This window comes from Geotrypetes seraphini, chromosome 4 (assembly GCF_902459505.1).
Source record: "Geotrypetes seraphini chromosome 4, aGeoSer1.1, whole genome shotgun sequence".
In the NCBI taxonomy this organism is placed as follows: Eukaryota; Metazoa; Chordata; class Amphibia; order Gymnophiona; family Dermophiidae; genus Geotrypetes; species Geotrypetes seraphini.
Window position 1 is genome coordinate 110,956,456 of NC_047087.1, and position 6,000 is coordinate 110,962,455.

Genomic DNA, 6,000 nt, shown 5'->3' on the forward strand with positions numbered 1-6,000 from the left:
CCAGCAGAATGTCAGTCAGGTGCTGTCTCTGAAGCCATGAGATTCAGAAAAAGACGAGGACCCAGAATGGGTTGACAGGGGTGCAAACCTGATGGTGGCAGTCATGTGTTGGCCTTTGCAGGACCCAGAATGGGTTGACAAGGGTGCAAACGTGATGATGGCAGTCAGGTGTTGGCCTTTGCAGGACCCAGAAGCAGAGTCCCCCCCCAGCAGAATGTCAGTCAGGTGCTGTCTCTGAAACCACTGCTCTGCCAATATCTCACTCTCCCACTACTGTTGGTTAACTGCTCTGCCAACTGTTGCTCTCTCTCCCACTACTGTTGGTTAACTGCTCTGCCAACTGTTGCTCTCTCTCCCACTACTGTTGGTTAACTGCTCTGCCAACTGTTGCTCTCTCTCCCACTACTGTTGGTTAACTGCTCTGCCAACTGTTGCTCTCACTCCCACAGATGTTGGTTAACTGCTCTGCCAATATCTCTCTCTCCCACTACTGTTGGTTAACTGCTCTGCCAACTGTTGCTCTCACTCCACAGATGTTGGTTAACTGCTCTGCCAATATCTCACTCTCCCACTACTGTTGGTTAACTGCTCTGCCAACTGTTGCTCTCACTCCACAGATTTGGTTAACTGCTCTGCCAACTGTTGCTCTCACTCCACAGATGTTGGTTAACTGCTCTGCCAACTGTTGCTCTCTCTCCCACTACTGTTGGTTAACTGCTCTGCCAACTGTTGCTCTCTCTCCCACTACTGTTGGTTAACTGCTCTGCCAACTGTTGCTCTCACTCCCACAGATGTTGGTTAACTGCTCTGCCAATATCTCTCTCTCCCACTACTGTTGGTTAACTGCTCTGCCAACTGTTGCTCTCACTCCACAGATGTTGGTTAACTGCTCTGCCAATATCTCACTCTCCCACTACTGTTGGTTAACTGCTCTGCCAACTGTTGCTCTCACTCCACAGATGTTGGTTAACTGCTCTGCCAACTGTTGCTCTCACTCCACAGATGTTGGTTAACTGCTCTGCCAACTGTTGCTCTCACTCCACAGATGTTGGTTAACTGCTCTGCCAATATCTCACTCTCCCACTACTGTTGGTTAACTGCTCTGCCAACTGTTGCTCTCACTCCACAGATGTTGGTTAACTGCTCTGCCAACTGTTGCTCTCACTCCACAGATGTTGGTTAACTGCTCTGCCAATATCTCTCTCTCCCACTACTGTTGGTTAACTGCTCTGCCAACTGTTGCTCTCACTCCACAGATGTTGGTTAACTGCTCTGCCAATATCTCACTCTCCCACTACTGTTGGTTAACTGCTCTGCCAACTGTTGCTCTCACTCCACAGATGTTGGTTAACTGCTCTGCCAACTGTTGCTCTCACTCCACAGATGTTGGTTAACTGCTCTGCCAATATCTCACTCTCCCACTACTGTTGGTTAACTGCTCTGCCAACTGTTGCTCTCACTCCCACAGATGTTGGTTAACTGCTCTGCCAATATCTCTCTCTCCCACTACTGTTGGTTAACTGCTCTGCCAACTGTTGCTCTCACTCCCACTACTGTTGGTTAACTGCTTCTCTGAAGCCCTCCTCTGACCCCTACCTATCCTAGTATCCACTGCTCTGACATGTGCCAAGCGTGAAGGTTTTTTATGCCGAGCAAGGTAACCCACTCAAGCATACTGTACTCGCTTTGACATTTTCAAGGTGTTGTGGGTGGTGTTCAAAGGCTTTTTCCTTCACGTAGGGAAGGTCAGATGGTGTCTTGGATGGAGCGGCTTCAGGGAAAGCGGCTGTGTTAAGGAAAATTTGAAAAACTTGAAATTGTACATTTCCTCCCTTGTTTTTGGTGGCCTAGAAAGTACATAAGCAGAAATGTCAGTCAGGTGCTGTCTCTGAAGCCATGTGATTCAGAAAAAGACGAGGACCCAGAATGGGTTGACAGGGGTGCAAACCTGATGGTGGCAGTCATGTGTTGGCCTTTGCAGGACCCAGAATGGGTTGACAAGGGTGCAAATGTGATGGTGGCAGTCAGGTGTTGGCCTTTGCAGGACCCAGAAGCAGAGTCCCCCCCCAGCAGAATGTCAGTCAGGTGCTGTCTCTGAAACCACTGCTCTCACTCTCACAGATGTTGGTTAACTGCTCTGCCAATATCTCACTCTCTCCCACTGTTGCTCATTTAATTTGAAGGGTGTGTATGGTCTTTCTTTTTCAAGGGTCGTATAGCAAAATGTGTGTTTTCCACACATGGTGCATGAACAGATGAGACACTTTAAATTGTCTATGTCCCCCACTCCTTTTGGTGGTCCAGACTGTTGTTTCTACTGTTTCACTTAAACTGTCTGTTAATTTGCTCCTGATGTTTTTTCACTGCTATAACCACATCCTTACTCACTGTCACTGATGTTTAACTGCTGTGCCACCTTTAATGGATATATTATTGCACACTTGTTTATGATTTAAAACGAATAAAGATATAATTCAGTATGTTGTACATAAAAGATCATGAATGGTGAACTGAAAGATTTTGTGTTGTTGACACTGCATTTGAACATATGTGTATTACATGTTTATCACATATGCAATATTTTAATAAACATTTACCAATGTTTAAAACATTTTGTTGTTTTCTTTATGTTAGTATGACATTAATAACTATGCCATTAAATGTAAATTTGTATTGTACTATCCAACTAAGTAACACGTAAGGACACAATGGAAACAATTAAGTGTTAGAAAGAATTGCAAGTGCTGCATTTAAATTAAAATTTGTTTTTTTTTTAACACTTGATGTAAGATTAAAACATGAATAACATTTCCTGAAATCATATTTATTCCGACATAATTAAATACATAATTTGCCATAATACAATAATAAGTCAAGGCTACTGGATTGTCCTTCATCCTATTTATTTGAGGCAACATTGATTTCTAAACTAATAATATATATGGACAATACAATAAAAGATGATCTAATGTCCCAGCCTCAAGATGATAGTGGCAATATTTTTTAGGCCAAAGTTGTGGCCATTGAGATGCATCAATTGAATGCTTAATCTCAATGCTCCAAATGTCTCTAAGACCATGTTTTGGTGTTTTATTTACAAATCCAGCTATTAAGTTATACCACCTGAAAGCATAAAATATTGTGATTTATTTAGACCAAATATATGTTGCAATTGTGAAAAGTCAAGCAGTTTACTATTAGTTATTACATCCTCTAAAGTACATATCCCTGCCAACATTCAATGCTTCCAAATGAATACATCTGAAGTTCTTCCACTAAATGTACATTTTCTAAAAGGTTTATTTCATCCATTTTCAAGTTCACAATTCCAATAGAAAAATATAATTTTCAATTCCTTCATTTATGTAGGTTAAATCATCTCCTGTACAATTGACCTGGTGGCATATTATCAGTGCAGAGTGACTTAGATTCCATTTTCATGTTAACATTAGGTCACTTAACTTTAGGACAAAGATAAGAATTAACAAACGACCCGATACACACCTTAGGGTGATGATACCTACTTTCTGCATTGAGCAGTAAAGCACAGTTACTTACCGTAACAGGTGTTATCCAGGGACAGCAGGCAGATATTCTTAACGCATGGGTGACGTTACACACTACTCACTAGATATTCTTACGTCCCACCCTCCTCCCCGGGTTGGCTTCTTAGCTGGCTTATCCTAACTGGGGACCACGCTCTCCTCCGTCGGGCGTGAAGGCACTCGCGCATGCGCGGTGCGGCCAACTAGAACTTTCTAGTTAAAAAGGTCTGTACCGGGGCTCCGTCAGTGACGTCACCCATGCGTTAAGAATATGCTGCCTGCTTGTCCTGGGATAATGTATTTTCTCTGTATCCCTCTTCACAAACATATGTGATGTATGACTGTATTAATATATTAGGAGTGGAAAATGATGTGTAATAATTAAAATAATTTACTCATGACTCCCTGATCTTTTTAAAATTAATATAATTTTATTGTTCTTATGTGTTTCCCATATACAAACACTGTAATAGCTGCGCATGCGCGGATGCGTCAATCTATCACACATTTAACTTGCACCCAATCCTTTTGCATATACAATAAATAAAATATTATTGCCAGTATTTGGTAAAGCCTTTTCTCATGTACGCTGCACTTTCATATCGGCGCAACTCACATCTGAATATTTACGATCAATAGGTTAGCACATGCATACGTTGAACTACATATGCGCATGCGCAATTAGGCCCCCCACCCGCATTTACAAATGTCACCATTTATTCAGATTTCCCATTAACTCTGTTCGTCCGCATTTTTCACTTGCGCTCATTATACTAAAACCCGTCAATTGCGCACTGGGAAACTAATCCGTCAATTGCGCGAAAAAGTACTATAACTTTAATATGATGATATACGTCATCATTATGCACTAATGGAGACAAGCTGATGTCATCACGCGTTTCAACACATATGCACGCCATGCTAACGCTAATTGTGTTTCAATCAAGTACTACAAAACTATATACTATAAAATACACACATACTCAATTAATATGTGCATTTCATCACTACAATGTAGAAAAATCTGTTTGACTATTGACCATTTAACACGTGTTTTAGATAACCAATAGCAGCACTGAAAAGGGGAAATCTCACGATATTCACACAACATCGGTCATGTGACTGGTATATAAGCTTTGCAAAAACGTCATAGATTCACAGAGAAGATGGCATACTATTCGGGGTTTCGTGGGCGGAAGCCCAACTTCTCCGAGCGTGAAGTACTCATATTAACTGAGTACTTCACGCTCAATGCTAAACTGCTTTTCCCCGTTAAGGGGAAAAGACGCAATATATGGGAAATGGACAGGGCCTGGGGAAAACTGGCGCAGCTGTTCAACGCCCGCGCTATTACACCGCGCTCCGTAAGTATTTATCAAATACATGTTGTTCATAGACAATTGCGCGCTGACAAATTGGCGCGGATAAATAATTTTTTTTTTTTGCGCGGAAGGCAAAAATGGATACGCATCTCCTGAAATCGCGCACTGCGTCATCATGCATCTGCTGAAAAATTGTGCAGTTGATAATGGTGTCTCTCATGTACTTATTTGATTTAATTAGCTGTATTCCAGTCGGGTTTTCAAAATTTACATAATTATTATGCTTGCAATCTATTTCCATGCACTGCTTTCAATGTATATATATATATCATGTCTGCGCGATTTGTCCACGTGCTATTCTCTATGAACCATATATCATGGCTCACTCATGTCTCTCCATTATGTAATAGGTTGAGGATTTGAAGAAAAAAGCCCGCGAGCTCAGGCTACATCACCCTGCATGGGTCCGGGCTGTCCGCCGCAATCTGGACAACACCCCAGGTATGTTACAGTAAAATATCGGGTGGGTATAAGGTGTGCAGTCATAATATGTGTTGAACAATCATGTATTTTAAACGTTGACAGGTCAAAAACTCGCAAGACAATCAGGCGCAGACAAACATTTTAAACATTAACAGTTCTTCATATACTTCTGACACTACATGCATTTATGTCTTCAGATGCGAGTGAGGAGGAAGAGGAGGAGGAGGATCAGGAAGAGGAGGAGGAGGAGGAGGAGGAGGAAGACACCCCTATCCCTGACCGGCCGTTCCTTATCCCCCGCAGACGCCCCACCTCCCAATCCCCTTCCACCTCCGCCCAGTCCCATCCAACGTCCCAACCCCCTTCCACCTCCGCCCAGTCCCATCCAACGTCCCAACCCCCTTTCACCTCCGCCCAGTCCCATCCAACATCCCAACCCCCTTTCACCTCCGCCCAGTCCCATCCAACGTCCCAACCCCCTTCCACCTCCGCCCAGTCCCATCCAACGTCCCAACCCCCTTCCACCTCCGCCCAGTCTCATCCAACTTCCCCCCACCGACGCCCTAGACCACCCTCTAGGATCCCCCTAAAAAAACGCCCCAAACCCTGCCCTGCCCCTTCATTCCCAATGCCCAGTTCCCCCTCCCTCT

At 43.4% G+C, this 6,000-nt stretch overlaps 1 protein-coding gene across 1 annotated transcript in view; it reads right to left on the bottom strand.

Moving 5' to 3' along the window:
- Positions 1-6,000, bottom strand: part of TEX55 (testis expressed 55) — a 216,956-nt gene that overhangs the window by 177,854 nt on the left and 33,102 nt on the right. The window lies entirely within an intron of this gene.